Below are 19,284 nucleotides of genomic sequence, written 5' to 3'. Positions count from 1 at the left end.
TATTAAGTATTACTCTACCATCTTTTAACAATCAAGAGGAAAAAACTCTCAGCACTGTGAAAATTATGTTGCACAATTCAATTTTTCAGTCAAGTCCAAAAATGCCATGCTCTCCAAGAACGCTTCTACTCTATATAGAGTCCGATATCACCACAGTATTTTCTCGCTACCCTTGACTGAAACTCTACTCTTCAGTAAGGTCCTGACATACCTATTAATATCATTACTAGATACCAAAGCTGCTCTTATTCTAGAGGAAAAAGAAAAAATCCAATTCCATTCACACACACAAAAGTGGGAGGACCTTCAGTAGACAATAAAATAAATTATTTATGACATGGTAACATTAATTACTGTTATGGTAACAGATACTACAAATCTCATGAAAGCATTACAAATGTAAAGCAACTGGATTATACACTAAGCAATCTCTGAACAAGGATATTTTTGCTTAAGGAAAAGTGGGTAATGATCTAGAAACTACAGAGACAGTTTGCTGTAATTGACTTTTTAACATGCAAGAAGCCAGAGAGGTGCAATAATCTTCTATAGAACCAGATTGCTGCAATATTCTAAAGCATTTCTACTTATGACATTTTTGGAGGAATACTCAAAATATGCTTTAGCAGGTTTTCAGTCCATTTTAGCATATTCATCAGGTTCATGCTCTAAGGTTTCAGTAAGACAGCAAAGGGCCACATTCTGCTTTCAAGCCTGAGTCCAGTCAGATGCTGAGAACTACAGATTTTCTTCCAACTTTGGGAGAAATGGATTGAAAGTATATAGAGTATATAGTATATAAAGTGCATAATTCATATATTTTTGCAAGAGGAGGCTCAGGGGTGACCTCATCGCTCTCTATAGGTACATTAAAGGAGGCTGTAGTGAGGTGGGGATTGGTCTATTCTACCACGTGCCTGGTGACAGGACGAGGGGGAATGGGCTAAAATTGCGCCAGGGGAGGTTTAGATTGGATATTAGGAAGAACTTCTTTACTGAAAGGGTTGTTAGGCATTGGAATGGGCTGCCCAGGGAGGTGGTTGAGTCACCATCCCTGGAGGTCTTCAAAAGACGTTTCGATGTAGAGCTTAGTGATATGGTTTAGTGAAGGACTTGTTAGTGTTAGGTCAAAGGTTGGACTAGGGGATCTTGGAGATCTCTTCCAACCTAGATGATTCTGTGATTATTTTGCGGCACGGTAAGAATGTATTAAATATTCAACAATGAAAACAAAGAAAAGGGAAGTTAGCCAGTGACTAGGATATATATACTTTTTTAAACAGATGAGATCACATTTAAAATATCCCTTATCACAGATACTTTTGCAGTGAGGATTCAGTTTATATATATTTCTATCTGTCTCAACCTGTACTCAGAGCATTTCTCAATGCACTCAGAGCATTTCTATGAGGAGAAAGACACCAGATCATTCATATAAAGTAAGGAGACTGAACACCGGTTTTCTACATGCTGGGAAATGTCTCAGCCATTAGTTGTGAAAGAAATGAACAAGGCACTACAGCAACTATATTGCCTTCTCCTGCAGCACTGTTCATGGCACTTCACTCCCTTGTTTCCTAACTTTATTTCACTCCTGTGTTTTCAAAGTTTTCATAGTATTTCAAATTAATATTCAATAATTGGACCCAGATTCATTTCAGCTGCTTTCCAATAGTGTCCTCCCTCCCACAGTGGACACATATTTCCCAAGCCTTTTGTAAAAACATTTTTCATATGTAATAACAGAAAACTCTTTAGAGTAATTTAACCATAACTTTGATTCCCTTTGTTGCACGCTAAATGATTTTTTCAAAACAGACTTTGTCAAAATTAAAAGAAAAATTTGCATATCTTACCATAAAATTAGGAAATATACCATTTTCTGAACAAGCACCACACTTGAAAGAAATTCCACCTGCTGAACATACAGATGAGTAATACTGTCTACGTATATGTCACTGTAACAAACTGTCCTTGGGGAACAGGTAAAAAGGGTCTGAGTTTTACTTCAATTTTGTTAATGAAAACCAGGAAAAATATTTTAATTGAATAGTAGCAGAACTGGACAATAGAATTCCATTTTTTTCCCCCTCCCCTGAAGGACGTAGTTTTTCTTTTCTTTCTTTCTTTTTCTTTTTTTTAACTTTTTTTTTTTTCTGTTTTGCAAAGTAGCTTAAAGCAAAGACTTCCTGTGCCCATGTATGTCCTTTTGGGGAATTAAATATAATACTTTACTCATATATTAGCAGAAGTATTTTTCACAATCAGTCTGAGGGGCTTGATTTACCTGTTCATTATTTTCTGCATTATTTAATTTTATCACACAGATATTTGTGGGGTTGGGCTTTTTATTGCTTCCCCTTCTGATGTGCTCCTTTCTTAGAGCTCTCTTTCAGAGTATATATCTTCACGCTGCAGAAGATTGCTCTGGAGATGCAGTATCAGGAAACTAGCTGACACAGAAGATTAATGTAGAAGAACGTTTGAACAGTTATTGCATACCAAACAGAGTTCCTTGACCTCCTTTCATCACTAATTCCAAGGCACAAAACTCTTTTACTCATGGGCATTTTTATCTCATACAAATGTCTCCTTTTGCTTTCCTTCAAGAGATCTGCCTCAGTAGGTTTTGCTTGGATTGTTATGGTAGCTATGAATGCCTTACTTTTAATCTATCTTTTCACTATTCATTCTCTTAATGCATTTTTCTCCAGACATTTATTCTAATTCCACTTCTTATTCTGACCTAATTTGCATGTGACAAAAACGGCTCCCAGTTAGACAAAGGACAAGCAATAATTACAAAAATCTGGAATGGAAGGTACTTAGAGGTGTATCCCATTTTGTCATTATCTTTTTTTTTTTTTTCCATCAATAGAAAGAAGTAAAAATCCAGATGAGATTGAAATAGAAAATTTGATATCACTATTTGATATCACTATCACTATTAAAATAACGTCAATATCAGAACATCAACCTGGTGATAAAGCCTGCTTTGCTTCACTTTGAGACGGGTCATAAAACTTCCTTTTTAATCAATCATTTCCACTCTCAGCCCTCATACATGTCTAACATTTTTTCAATTCTCATGAAGTTTCTTTTCGTTTAGACATATTTCTTATGCTCACCATTTTATTTCTTTTCGTTAGTACTCAGAAATCTCCAGAAAAAGATAAATTTTAGTGAATACAGAGACAAAATAAATTTTACCTAGTTATTTTGTTATGCTCTAGGTACATTTTCTATCCACAAAGAGAAAGTTTCATTTCCTTCATTTGTTCGTATTTCTCAGTTTCTGAAGGTTGTACTAAAGTAAATAAAATCCATTTCAAAAAAAAAAAAGCAAACTTTTAAATCAACTATATGAAAGATGTTACCTTCAGCCAAAGATGTTTCTAGCCATTTTTGAAAGGTATAATACTTAATATACTGCAAAAATTATTTTTATGTTCAATGATGCTATTCTCCATCCACTTCTACTGGAGTTCTGCAATGCTTTACATGTCTCAAGATAGTCTCATACCTATATTAATCAAACTAGTTTGGAATCAGAAATGTCTCAGGCGAGAGATTAACCCCACTATCCTAATAGAATGCCTATCCCCCCCCCTTCTTTGCAGCTTTTCTGAGTTTCAAAGCTGGTCCACAGTTTAAATGTCCCAATGTGAATATCTGGCCTAGTTACAAACTCTATTCCTCATTAGTCATTGTATGATCACCCCTTAATCTCTAATCTAATTATTTTATGGCCTGATTCTTACTGGTCTCAGATCTTTTCAAATCTCATATCAGGTAGTTCATAGTGAGAACTCTGAGGCTCCCCCAAAATCCTACTGCTTATCCATAATACACACAGTTTTTTTCCTACCAATTCAGGTTATTTTCTTTCACCATCTTGTTCTCATATGTACTCATTTAAATTAACTACAGCATCATTAATTGATATAGCCCTTTTACATATAGATAGTTGTATGTAGCTTTTGGTTTTGGTTCTCTAATTTTAAATGAGGAAAACTTAAATTTTAGCTGTAGAAAGCCACATTCACTTCTATTGCCTCAGTCTTTTCTTATTGAAAAGGGCAAGCTGTTACATTTCTTGGAAAATCAATGCAGCTGACACATTAAAATATGCACCTAACAATTTTAAGTAGTTTTGCTGACTTACTCTGGTTTAAGATCAGCCAGTGGATGAGTTTACTATGACATATAATTCAAAGTTAGAAATGCAGAAGCAAATCATCTTAATGTGGGTAAAAATCAATTAAAGTTGGAAAAAACTAGGGATTGCAAAGCAGCAAACAAAGCAGCAAAATTCTTCTTATAATAAAGAATCAAAAGTATCAAGACAATTACATTTGACAAAGGAGACTTGTAAGCACTGAAATATTTAGCATCACTGCCACGTTATATGAAAAAAGTTAAACAGCAGTCAAAAAATCAGGATCCAGCTAGAAATCCTTGTATCATACTGGGCTTATTGATATTTTGCCTCCAAAACACCTGCATTCCATCTTTTCAGAATTAGTGAATCTTGATCTAAGCCAGAAAAAGAGAAAATGTATCTACTCAGCTCAGCAGCTAAAAGTACCAGTAGCTGATTCTAACCAGTGTGTGCATTTTATTCTGATTTTTGAATAGAAGAATGTACGTACTCTCTTAAATCTTTTATCTTACCTAAAAGTATGATCTAAACAGCAGGGAAGCAACACTGCAGAATTCTCAAAAGGGATTTTGCCTATGAGATTCCAGGGAGGGAGTGAAATGGGAAAAAGAAGGGAAATCTTGTACATGAAGAATAAATTTCCAGTAAAGGTCCATTCAAATACAAAGATACAATTCCAGCAAGAGGGCAACATTTGAACATGTGAGAAAAATCTGCACAGGTAGGCTTATAAACTTCATATGCTCGCTATAATACATTAGAAAGAGTGGATTTGAAAGAGAGGAATTAAGATACCCTGTTACAGATGCAGAAAAAATGAATTTAAGTCATGTTCTTTACTCATGCAGAAGCTGACTCAGTATATCCAGCTGAAAGTGTCACTTGGGTCAGCAGAACAATTTAGACCTACTTGCAGTTCTAGACATAATTATTAGTGATAGTAAGAAATGTGATTTACTTGAACTAACCACACACTTGATGCACTTTTAATCTTTAAGATCCATCAATCTAATGTTCTCTCAGAAGAAATCTGATGAGAAATTTGTTAAGCTTTGTTGAATCCCTCTCCAAGAGCATTCATGCTTTTGGTTTGAGGATAGGGGACTATACCAAGAAACTGCTTTGCATACTTGTCTTGGTCTCTTAGTCTTCCCAACACACCCAATTTCAGCCACCACGGTAGACAGTGCGTGGACCTACACTGTTTCTTTGACTTCACATACCATGTTATTTTATTGATTTTGTTATGCTCAGAATAGTGGTAGTATGGTAGTTAGTGTTTAAAGCAGTGAAGAGAGGACCATGTTTTTACAAAAGGCTCCATACTTATCTGGCTTTTCTTCCTCTTTTTTTTTTTTTTTTAAACATGTTTCATTTACATGGCAGGGTATTTAAAATTTGTCATAACTTCTTAAAATCTCTAAGGTGAGCTAAAAATAACATCCATTGCTGGATGCTCCATGTTGACAAGTGAACATTTGTAAGCTACCACAGTAGTGAATTTCAGTTGCAGTGCAAAAAAAATCAAGAATATTGGAGTCTACAGAAATTTACCCAAGTTAAAAAATTTGACAAATTCACATTCGTTCCATGAAGAAAAAAAGTGCAACACCTATATTTCAAACCACATAAAAATTGTGTGCTCTACTCTTGAGTCCCATTCAGCTACGCTTAGTTCCAAAATAAACAGTGTTCACAGTTGTTCATGTTTGAACAAGTGAAGGAATGGCACTACCCCATCTTTACTATGAGTTCAATGCCAAACTCAGACACTTGTTCAAACAACTTTGCAATTTGTTTCTGGGAATATCCTCACAAAAAATATCAATCAAAACTTGATCCTTCTGCAAGTGAGCAAGAAAGCAAGCACAATCAAGGCAAAGCTACTCAGAAATTCAAACAAATGTTTACAGAGACTTCCTTTCAAAAATATTTTTTCAGTTCTAATATTTACTCATAATGAAGGCTATTGTTATTCACTGTACTTCCCTTTTCCAGTACTCAGACTACATGGAGAGTCAGAAGATAATGCAAAGAAACATAACAATATCACCAACATAGTAGCATTGAAGTTCTGTTTTATACTTCTTTTCTTGCCTTCTTTTCTGGGGAAAATCAATTTCTGGTGACTAAAGCACCTCTGGTTTTCTTCCGTATTAGTCATCTTAGCAAAGAAGAGCTGGGCATATTTTATGATTTGGCTGGTATAATTTTGCAGCAGTTTTGCAATACTCACGTTTGAAGAAACTATAGATATGTAATATGTATCATCTTTTCCAGGATAGTACCTCGAGGTGCTCAATAAAGTGACTGAAATGAATAATTTCAGCCTGAAATGCTTCAACCTATTCACCACTGATAAATATCTGTACAGTATGTCTGCTTCCCTCCTGCTTCCCCGCATCTTCATTACTTAAACATTCCCATCTGGTCACTACATCTACTTGCATATTGAATCATCTGGCACATGCTTCTTTTTCCTCCTTTCTTTGATAAGACAGTGATTATCTTCACTGTGTTTCTCCAATTTGTAGAGATAAATTAGAAGGAGAAAAGAAAAAGATTTTAATCTTTGAAAGTCATTTTGCCTAGTCACAGGCAACCAAAATGTCAAAATACCTTACAATGCTATTTTTCAAGCTATTCTCAATCACCTCAAAAATGTAACAGATACTGCCACTATTGCAAGATTTCAATTAAATCAATAACACAGCAGTAATAATAAACACGGCAAATCAGTATTTAGTGATTGTAGGAAGCTTGAAAAGTAAGCCAAATCTAACCAAACAGTTCCTGTTTTCTAGACAGTCAACTAGACACCTCAAGCCTGACAGAACCCTATCAACCTTTCAATTGCTATCTGAGATATTGTCATGTTTTGGGGGTAAAGTCTTCACAAAGGAGAGAGAAGCATTTTCTTCACTGAGGGCGTGGTTGACCACTGGATCACGGTTCCCTGGATCAGGGTCACGGCACCAAGCCTGCCCGAATTCAAGAAGCATTTGAACAATGCTCTCAGACATTTGGTTTGATTTTTGGATGGTCTGGTGTGGAGCCAGGAGTTTGACTCCATGATCCTTGTGAGTCCTTCTAACCCAGGATGTTCTACCTATAGTTTCCATGCAAGGAGGAACGTGTTAATTCACCAAGCTGGTCACTGTTTTAGTTGAGCACAGAAAAGCAACAGTTTCACAATTGCTCTTGCATGCAGTGGGAGCATTCACACAGAATTCTGCCAGAATCAGACACTGAAGTTTAAGATCTAAAGTAGACAGTATTAAATTTTATGTTTCAGAGCACAGAGACTTGCTTTCAAAATGCACTGCTCTTCCCCAGTCAGCAAGCTGAGCTGTTCTTTCTGTTGAGACCTGTTCTCTCTGTGGCACACAATCTAATAGGATTTTTCATGACCTGCTGCTGTCATCAGCCAAAGGAGAAACTGCAGTATGTAAAAGATATTTAGGCCAGCCAGGAAAAGCATGAGAAAGGAGGGCATGCCACACCTACACAACTCCCACGAGGCACTTTGGCGTCTCATTATGCAGACAACTAATTAGGTTCAGACAGATCCATAATGAAATGCTTCTTAGTTTAACTGTTCCATTTGATATGATTTGACCCAAAATAAAATATATTGTTTATATCTCATGAAAAGGGAAAACAAAGAATTTCAGTATAATCCCCAGGTGGCCACACTTTCAACTGGGGGAGGGAAAACAGGAAAATTATACATTATAATATAATGAAGTTCAAATAACAGTTAATAAGAGCACATTCAAGAATATCAGTTCCTTCTGATGAGTTAGGATAAAGCTTTACATGAAATTACAACTACACAGTTCACCAGACTGTGCTGACATTTTTCAAGGTACCCAGTTTGAACAGACAAGTCCAGACTGAGAACAGTCTCTGTTCTAGAGAACAGAGTAAAAATCCAGTTAAACTCTGAATTTTATCGCTTTTGTATTTATATGCTTTTAAGTCCCAGATCTTGAAATCATAGTTAAGACAGAATGAGATATTTCCATTTTATTAAAAAAAAAAAAGTATCCCTCAATCATGAGGAAAAATCTTGAGAATGTGAGTTCTTACAGATTTATTTTTTTTAACATGCTTTGATCTTTATTTTTGGAACAGTTATCACATTTTAACCAGTTAGTATTATAGGGCAATGAGGAAAGACTTTTTAAAAATACATTATATTAAACATAGCAGCTTAGGCTGCTGGAAAGATTTAAAAACTTCAGTTTAATGGAGGCCTTACGAAGTACTAACAGTACAGAAAATCTTTGCTGTCGTTTCCTAATTAAATAAGATTCTCCAGACTTCATTACACCCCAACAGTTAATTTTGAAGAATGTAAGAAAATAAAGAAGTACAAGATTTTAATTTGTATTTGCCATGATATAACTGAAATAAAGAATATTTTCCTGACTTCACAACAAATAAAATACTAATAAAATTGCTGATCTATTAAGCTTTTTCATGAGCTCTATTAAAATAATTGATTATCGTTGCTACCTTGGAACAGATTCCTAGGGAAAAGAGTTTTTTTCCTTAAGTGGATTTGAATATACCTTCCATTTGCCTCTTAATACAGTAAAAAAAGGCACCTACTGTTTTATGAAAAAAAAATCCATACAGTAACAGATTACTTCAGTAGACACCTCAATACACTTCAGTGTATTCTTGAGAACTTGGTTCTTGGGACCTCTGGGCTAATAAATCTATTCAGCATGCTCAAATGTCTTATTCTGTTAGTATAAACCGCAATAGATGTGCATTTTCCAGTTGAAATAAAGTTCTTTGTGCTCCATTTAGAAGCTGGAGCTATACTGTTGTGCTTATCCAATTTATATTCAAAGTGCTTGCAAAGAACTTGACAGGTTGAGAACTCATAAGATTTTCAAAACTTCCATATACTATATCTTAGGGGACAGAATTTATCTTAATAAAGACAATATTCATTGCAGACACTGCTTTTGATCAGAAAGAACTAGTACTAAATATGGGGCAATGCAAGCTTGTTAAATACATAACCCCCAGCAGAAACACAAGCAAAATAAGCAGAAAGAAGCGTTAAGTGTTCTCAAAATATTCTGATCAGTGCTAGAAGCCAAGTCATCATAGACTTATCACAGAGCATTTTACACATTTGCTAGACATACCACTCTTGTCACAATTGCACAGATAATACTCCTTTTTTTCAGCACTAAGGAGTTATGAATCAAAGGAACATACTAAAGACAACTTTCATCCAAGCAGTTCTTACTCTGGACATGGGAATGCAATCTCTGAAGGAAACTACCACTGATGAGGCATACAAAAACTCTGCTCAGGCTGCTGTGAGAGAAGATGAGAAACTTGGCTAGAAGTGAGAAGGAGCAACAGGGGAAACATGCTACATATGAAGATTCATTACTGAGAAGGGTTTGCACAACTTCCAAAGCACTTATGCCTGCAAAAGCTTCCTTCCTTTAGAGGATGTAGTGGCTATTTGTGCTCTACATGTGTAAAAGTCTGAAGCAAACATTTCTGATACTGAAAGGGCTTTATAAATCATATATTAAGATTAATGTTACTGCATATCTGGGGAGAAGGAGCACTGACCCTTCTAAAGGATAACCGTCTTGCAATTAAGACCCCAGGGACAAGATTTTATTCTGTACAGATTAGATCCAAGTAGCTGACCCTTTAATGAGGCTTAGCCAAGCAGCAAAGAAATCATTGAAAAGTTGGAGCTTCCCTTTTAAAAAAAGCATAAAGCATGGCAACAGAAGTTGATATGCTGCTTTTAGAAATCAGGGTACTCTAACTCTTGAAGATACGCAATTCTCTAATTTTCTGCTTTCAAACCTTATCTGTCCAAAGGGAACAGATGTTTTCTTAGCTCTGTTCCCTTCCAGAAAAATACTATCATACATGCTATATGGTGATGCTAATGAACCTGCATTTTTTTTTTCAGAGGCCTGCTCCTGTATAATCAACTGATTTCAAGACCAACACAAAAACTGCTTCTTTTATACACTTGATGTTAGCTTAGTTCTTATACATTTATTTTCATATTGCGGAAAATAGAGTGCATTGTTTTATCCTGTCATACTGGGGACCCATTGTTTTATCCTGTCATACTGGGGACCAAGTTTCTACAAGCTGCAAAGGAACAAACTAAGTAATGACAATACTTCAGGGTCTAGTAAAGTAAATGAAGTAACTGCCTAAAATCTCTTATTAGCATTGAGCAACACTATTGTCTGCAGACTGGCTACTCATCTTCATATTTAGCCATTAACACGTACCATGTCTAGAATATCTATTTAACACAAAACTGTAATTATTTTTACCTAATTAACCGATACATTAAATCAAAGGCCAAATCTACAAAGTTAAACCACAGCAATTACTGATTGTGATGTGTATTTTCATATAATTGTCAGCGGAGTTTCCCTCTGACTATGATTAATACAAACTGATTAACTTTCTTTTTATAGTTTAGATCTTTCTAAAATGTGTAAATATATTCTAGTATTAGTAGGTCTTGAAATTACAGCTGAGGGAATTAATTTTTCCTTTATTTATTGAGTGCAATAGTGATTAATAGTGATTAGCTCAGCCCCATCAATTCTTTCTAAAGCTCCAAAATGTAAATGTTATAAAAAAAACCTCAGTATTTACTGCTTATTTATTGTTCAGACTTGTCTTACTGAAAAAATAATAATACTTGACCACATATTCCTTCTGTGATCACCCAGAAGTCTAAACAAATTGCTTATGACTAGAAATCCAACCCATATTTAGTCTTATTGCAAAGGGTTAATTTCTTTTTACTGTCCCCAAATGCACGTTGTATCAGTTAGCCACTCAATAAGATTTTAATGCGAAACACAAATTTGTACAGTGACTGTTTGCTCCATATGCCATGTTAACTTTATCATTTACTTCCTTGCTCATCTGCATGTGATCATACCACACTGAGCCAGTCCTTTTTATTCTCTGATGCTATTTTTAGAATGTCAGAATTTCAGAGAAAAGCATACTTAGAAGCAGGTTTCCAATTCTCTTTTTTTTTTTTAATGTAACTTCATTCCTTTCCAACATATCACCAGTATAGTTGCCTTCTGTCTGCTTGCTTGTCATCTTTGCTATGTATCTGTACCAATCACTTCCAGTACCAAAGATGCATGTTTTTATTTAAAAAATCAGGGTGCATGAGACAACAGACGGATGACTATTTTGCTACTGTGCCTCTACCTACATACAATGTGTAAATAGAAGTGGTCCTGAGAAAGTGCTTGTTATTAGGCCTTGATTTGTGAATTAGCTCTACCTCCATCAATTCTGTAACTATTCTATCACTACTATACTCTTCCTCCGTTCAGGATGAAGCTAAAATTAAACATTACTGTAAAGCAAATATATTACTCCATGGCTTTTGCTGACTCATTTAAATTAAAATGTTATGTGGAACAATTTAATTTTGGCAATGTCCAAGGGATCCAAGACAAGCTTTCCAGAATTGCATGCCAAGCCATGTTTCTATGAGAAGCCTTCCGCCTTCCTTCCTTCTCGCTAGCTTGCTTAGCTCCTGGCAGCTCACCTGATGGGCTGAAAGCCTGAATGACCTGGAATACTAAGCATGAGCTCCTGACATTGACAACTCCCAGGCAGACTGCCAGGTGAACAGTTTCAAAGCAGAACACTATTTGTTTGCTCAAGATGCTCACATCTCTCCAACCAAATAACTTTGGAAATGAAGTATTCTGCAAAACAGAACAACTGTTCTCCAGTCAACTCTGCCTAATAACCGTTTTCTTTCTTTAGTAAAGGTTTGCTGAACATTTCAAAATCAGTGCATGCTCCTTCCCGTTTGATGTACTCCGAGATCAAGAAGGTATCACAACATTCTCACCCTAGAAGTGCTGTCCGTGCAGAGTAGACCATATTTGCTTTAGATTACCAACCGCTATTTCACTATGGCAAGACTTTTAGTAAATAGGAAAAAAGGATTTTCATCAAATTGCGGGCTTCTACAGAGGCCTTTCTAGGCATATTAAACATGCCAATTTAGAAGGTATGTCAGGTGTAGCTGAGAATACTACAGCCATTACTAGGCTAGACTTACCTCTCAGAATAACGCAAACTAAAGGCAACTACACTGAAATGAGCAGACCTAAGCAACAGAAACACTTAAGAAAAAGAACATCTGGCAGACAATACACAAAAAGAAGTGTTTTAAACAGTGTGTTTGCAGATATTTGACAAGCTTGGATGACTTCTCACTTAAAATAGGTTTCAGTAATAAGTTTTATAAAATCCCCCTTCATTCTTTATCAGGTTACATTACTACATATATACCCTAAGAGAGATAGAGAGATGCAGGCGTGACCAACAAGATGACATTTCACCAGCACTGAATAATTCGAATAATTGTGTAAGCCAGCAAATAATTCATATCTTCCAGTGCTAGATGTTCTGTCAAAAAAAAAAAAAAAAAAGCAAGCACAAATATATAATCCATTCTTGTAGCATAGAACTGAGCCTACAAGTAGGAAGTCCCTAAATATTCACCTACAGGAAAGTCCAGGAAGAAACACTAAATGGCACTGATATTATATAAGCACTGAGTGCTTAGCTGTCTTCTCTCCTTCGAAAATTAAGCAAAGCACATTACTCAGTGGGGCAAATATCATGGTTTGCACCACTTTCCATCAAAAGAAATCAGCAACTCTATTCTTAGACTTTTAAGCCTTTTTAAATATATAAGTAGCTCTCCCATTGCTAGTATTAGGGCCAGATTTTCAAAGGAGTTTAGCTCTTATTTTAGCACCTAAATAAATCAGCAGATTATCAAGTAAGCTCAGCTTGTTGTCATTAAGCACCTTAAGAGTAAGGAGACTGAGCATGGATGTCTTGAGGACTTTTTTTTTTTCCTCCAAGGTTTACCTTATAATTTTCTCTCTAAAGACTGCTGAAAAAGCTGATTCCAATTCCAGGTGCTATGTAATTAAATTATTAGGGCCTTAAGCTCACCAATAAGAAACACAATATAAAAAAGACATAGGGCATGCTAAACTACGTTTATGCTCATCATTGATAACATTCATCAGGCCAAAATCTTCTGCCTGCTCAAAAGGGGCTTCTCTGATTCTCCAGCATTTTCACACAGCACAAAACATCTGGTTTAGACCAAGCCTCCACCAATATACACAGAAAAGAGATAGCCAGAAAAAAGTATTACAAATGCCTATGGAAATTTACCTTAAGTGGAAATTCTGATCAACAGCAACTGCAAACAATTTATGGTGTGGCATGTGATTCAGAAGAAAAGTTGTATGAAATAAATCAACAAAATATAAGGCATGACAATGTAACAAAAGAGACATAACACTGCTCACTAAAAATTTTTGCCTCTGCACAGTACCCTGTTCAAGCTATAAGAGGGCCCAGAAATGGAAAATAGGGAACCAAGTATTGTGGATTGCTGAAGAATGGGACCTAAACTAAACAATAAACTATAGATATGTTAGATGGTAAACTAAAATACTATAGTTCAGTCAAACTTCCACTTTGATTTACCAACTCCCTATACTATATTCTCTTGTATTCTCTAAAAGCTGCCTACATGACTCTACCACAAATTTTAATTCTTTACATTGTGGATTTCTCCACAAACTGGCATTTTTCCAGCTGCTGACATGCTCTGCAGTGAAAGGATACATAAACAGGGGCATATCTTTGTCCCTGATTCAATTCATAAGATACGTGCTAGAGGACATTTTTCAGGTCATGATGCATCTTGCTGATTTATGGTAACTGACAGCTTCCGCAAGAAGCATAAGAATTGTTTTCTAGCTTTTAAAAATACAGTTCCTGATCAATTCTTCTCATCAGGTATTTTGTCAGATGACTACTAAGTAACATTTATTTAACAGGACTCAGGGGAAGGGAGGGTGGGGTTAATCTGAAAGTTATGACAAGGAACTATCCTACTTTTTTTCTTTTAACCAATTTTATTGATACTATTTTTTTTTTTAAGTTACATTTTACAATGACATATAATTTGTTTATACTTAATGCAAAAATAAGCATCATTAAATGCCTGCAGGTAACACTTGCTCACATTTGAAGATTATAATCAACTATTGATCAAATAATGACAAGGATAGTCAGGTAAATGTACATACAGAGGGACAGACCTATTCTAACAGTATTTTATAAAATGCAGGTTGCATAGAAAAGCTTTTTTTTTTTTTTTAGTCTCATTGGCATTGTACTGAAGTTTTAGTACTAAAAATATTTCAAGTAATGTGCTCAAAGGTCACTTACAAAATTTTGGCCATTCCGCCAGTTTGCTGTTGCATTTCTCAGCTATTCCTCACTGTAACAATTAAAAATTGTCTTTAATTAAATCTTTCCAAATTGTTTACAGGTTTGCTTAGTTCTATTTTTTAAAAATAGAAAAGAATGCTTATTTGATACTTAACTAGAATCTATATAAACAAATAGATCAAATTACAAAAATTATCTGAAGAACCTCTCTGGTATTTACAGAATTTGGTTGGATTAGACCAGAAAATATTGCAAAATCTCTATTCTGGAAAGAGTAGAGATGAACAGTATACTATGTAAAGGCCTAGAACAGGACCAATAATCATTCTACAAACCACGCAGCTAGATGTTGGGAAAGCAAAACACTGAGAACTGTTGGCTACAGTCACCATAATCCTAAATTTCTCCTTGCAATGTTAATCATGAGGTCTGCTACCAGAGATAAACCTCTTAGGAAGGTAACACAGATCATTTGACTCTAAGTACAGCCTCCAAATTCTTGTCTTCTGAGATCTAGAGTACAAACTTGCACACAGAGTATACTGGGTTTCATTTCCACACATGGAAAAACATCAACACTATAGAAGCAGTATGTTTAATATTTTCTGAAGTGATTAGTGATACATAACTTGCTGGGAGCCAAACTGCACCAACTCACTCATTCACTTGAATTTAGAGATTGTCGAGAGATTAGCCCCGAGGCAGTTTACTCACTAACCTCTGCTAAAGGCTTTATTAGAAGCTGAAGAGCACGTAATGTCTTCCAAGCCATAATATTGATGTCACTACATGCTATTGCCACTAAAATTTAATTAATGATAGTATCACTTAATGCATCAGCCTATCAACATGGGACTTCAGAACACCCCCCTTTAGATTTAGATTGATTTTCAATCACAGCTTGATTTTCAAAGGTGCCAGGTTAAAAAAATAAAAATCTGTATCACGTTGTATCACTGTATATCATTGTATACAAGGTAGTATAAGACTAGTAAAGAGAGACACCCAGAACCAGAACCTTCAGAAATGAGTCAACATGAGTCAACTAGCCTGAGTTAGCAAATCAAGTACTAAGTCACATATTTTCTAAATTAGAGCTCTGAAGCAGATAGCATGCAACTACACACAGGGTTTTAACCTGTATACCCTTCACTATCTTAATGAAGAAAGATCTTCAGTAGTAAAAATTTAAAGAAATATACTCTAATGAACAATAGAGAAAGAGAACCAACTCCCTCAACAATCAAAAAATTATTATTGCAACCCTTAAGAATTTAAGCCTCATTGTATATTGAAAAGAAGATAGGAAGCCCTGAAACACTAATCAGATGTATTAAAAATGAAAGAAAATATCAGACATGGGAAATGACTGTAATTAAAATTTGAACACATACAAACACAACAGCTCCAACATTACTAAACAGAAATCAAACAATGGTATCCGGTGTTAAGGGACTGAATAATAAGCCACCATTTAATCACCCCCATCTGTTCTTGTAAGTATGTACTTCAAAGAATTACATTAATTCCAGGTCTTAAAACATCAATTATCTTAAAAAGGATGAAAGATTTGCTGACCTTACACCAAAAGTCAAAGATCCTATTTTTCCAAAAAAATATATATTTATAATTTTCAAGTTCACTTCCATTTTTCATTAAAAAAATCATTAGACTGGGAAGGAGTCTGAATTTGATTTTCCTGTAAAATGATTTCTTAGAATTCTGCTTCCAAAAGCTTTTCTTTATAAAAACTATCTTTTATTAGTTTGACTTGATTGCATGCACTATGAGCAATAACGGTTGTTAGTATTACCAACGTCAGTAAGTTATAATATAGTACTTGAAACAGCTTATCATCTGTATTTAATCTTTAAACATACAACAGCTACTACTTACAACTCCTTTTCCAAATCAAAATGTTTCTCAATTCTACTGTAGTCTGATAACATTCATAGCGTCAAGTTGTTTCCAATTGTCTTTTCATATTTTTTATATTTCTGCTATTTTAAGAGATCTCCCACAAAACACCCTTAAACATTATTTTTAGGCATCCATTTGAAAGTACAGCTGAAGATGTCTACAACCACAGAGCATCAGCCAGTTGCAACACTGTAGTTAACACTTCAGAAGGAGAGGAAGAATATTTGATTTGAGCGATGCTATGGAAGATATCAAGGAGCAGGCTGCGTTAGGCTCCTACTTTTGCTCACATTTTCCAGTTACCCTCCCCTGTCCCATTTCTTTCTTATAATTTAATACTTTGATTAGAAGAATTAAAACGAAATCCAAAGACTGCTCAATTTTTTTCCTGTTTGAAAACAAACTCATCTCCAAAGCTCCCTACTCCTTTGGGACATGCATTATGTTTGGGAAAGCACAAATCAGTGAACAGAGAGATTAGGGGTAATCTGTGATATCTGCAATGGGGTAATCTCTGAGAAGCACAAGGATGGTATTGTCGTTGATAGTTAACGTGCCTATGTTGTCATGAAGATTCATAGATAGTCTTTCATAGAAACACCACCAGGCTAGATCAAAGCAGCAGACAAGCTGTGGCCTACTTCGATTCAGCAGAATTTCATCTTTATTCTAAGATCTAGTCTTTCCAGAGTCCACTTTTCCTATCTTAAGAAAGCTCAATGTATAGCTAGATAACACAGCATGTGATGTTTTTTCTATCTTTGTCTCCCTTCCCACTTAGCTCATGGCAACAAAATATTCCCTTTTCCAGTAAAAGCCCTAATGATTCCATTTTACCTACAGTACACAAGACAGTCTCTCTCTCTCAGAAGAAAACAAAACACTTTGCATTTTATAATTAGATTGCAGAAAACGTATGTGACATTACAGCCAAGAAGAACAGAAACTAATAAGATGTAGAGAACGTGCTATACAAAGGTATTTTTTTTAGAGAAGTTACTTTGGTGTTTTCCAAGTTTCAATGCTGCATTCTCCTGTTAGAGAGACGCCTTTGTCTTTTCACAAAATCAGCTTTTTAACAGCTTTCCATAGGTCTGACAGATTTCCCGCTCTCTTCCTCCTCCCGTATTATTCCTTTCCTTTAAGATATCTTGCTAAGAAACAATCATGTTCTTCTGAGTCAGATTTGTCTCTATAAACCTTCTGGTGCTTTCCCCTTCAAGTTTGATGCAAGTAGTCAAAGACTGCTATCAGTGCTTGACTTTAGTCACTATTTACTACTGAAGAACAGAAATAAAAACCACTCTTGCTGTTGTTATCACCCCAGATACTACACAGACTGTTTTACATGATCTGCTAAGCAAATATATTTTTGGTGATATCTTGCAACTTTATGCATTTCTTTTATTAAATAACCTCATTTCGAAATTATAATCAGCCCAGACTAATCTATTTCTACAGTCCTTCACTTGACGGGTTGCCACATATCTACTACTTTACATCAAGAAAGAAATTACTTTTGAGTGCTGGCATCCAGTCTTTTTCTGAGAACAGAATGAACGCTTTTAGCTCTCGTTGATATCTCTGGCCACGTCTCATCAATCCACTGAAAAATCATTCTTTCACTTTTTTTGTGTTTGTGTGTTTTTGTGTTTTTTAAGAAACAGATAACTTCCCATTCCCTCTCTTTATGCAGCCCCCTGCAGCCACCCCCCCCCCCACAGTTGTCATCAACTCCATGATGATATAGGGGAAGTTTTTTTAGTTGACAACCTGTCCATTGTTTTATTCAAATACCGAGTTACAAATGAGTATTTGGATACTCCTAACAATTTACATATACTTTTTTTTTTTTTTTTTTTTTTTACATAACCCACAATGAATACAAAAGGTCTGCTTATAGTTTGTCTAGATTGAAAATTCACTTCCTTTTGTAAAACATGTTACTGAATCAATTGTCTTTTTGGTATTTTTGTTTTTTAATCTTTTTGTAAACATTGTTTGCAGAGATGGCTAAGTTCTTGACACACAGGGCCTAGGGGATTTGAGTTTTCATAGATCTCAATGGTTTGAGCACATTGTGTAACTCATTCCTTTTTCACTTTATTTATTTTTTAAATCAAGCCAGTCTGCACTATCTTCAAAATAAAGCACAGATGATCTGTACTGCAACCATACAGCCCATTCTTTTCAGCAGGTAGAGTGCTAGCCCACATGAAGTTTACAAGCTTTGTGAACTTCGCATGTACATTTGAAGCCATGAACAGATCCAAAGAAACTATTTGAAGTAAATCTGCACTCATCATTCAGTTGCATCTCTTTCTGCTCATCAGCAGAGTCCTGAAGTTTGAGTTATCACTAGTCTGAAGAGCTGGTAATAGGATAGAACAGGAATTTCTAATAGCAGCTTAACGGCATATTTAACATCATATACCACTGCTGGATTTGTTATTTACTTTGATCAACAATGCTCCCACTTCTGAGAGGAGTTCTACCATGTTTATGTCACCCCTCAGTACATCACCCTAGCCTTGTCACTCACCCATTTCATTATTATGTAAGTCTAATGCTCTAAGATTTACTCTTTATGTAAGTTTTAAGCAAACAGCTTCTGTTTGTTTTCCTTCAAGGAAACAGCAATAAATTGTCAAAGAGCTTAGGAGAAGCACCAAAGGAATCATGGATAAAAATGGCTCTCCAGAAAAATACGTGGATAATTGGAGAGAATCATCTAAAAGCAAAGAAGGTATAATGCATATAAGAAAAGGAAGGACTCTTGTTTTGTGAAAGACTGTGATGAATTCAGAATTGATATTAACTGATTTCTAATCTGAAACTAATCATGAAGCACTAAGGTGCACTGAACAGACACT

General features: G+C 35.4%; 1 protein-coding gene across 20 annotated transcripts in view; it reads right to left on the bottom strand.

Moving 5' to 3' along the window:
• The window catches only part of SLITRK4 (SLIT and NTRK like family member 4), a 242,444-nt gene that overhangs the window by 189,417 nt on the left and 33,743 nt on the right, over positions 1–19,284 (bottom strand). The gene's annotated exons all lie outside the window — the stretch shown is intronic.

This window comes from Anser anser (genome assembly GCF_964211835.1).
Source record: "Anser anser genome assembly, chromosome: 13".
Lineage (NCBI taxonomy): Eukaryota > Metazoa > Chordata > Aves > Anseriformes > Anatidae > Anser > Anser anser.
The sequence above is the reverse complement of the archived record's forward strand: the minus strand, read 5'-3'. Positions and strand labels throughout refer to the sequence as shown.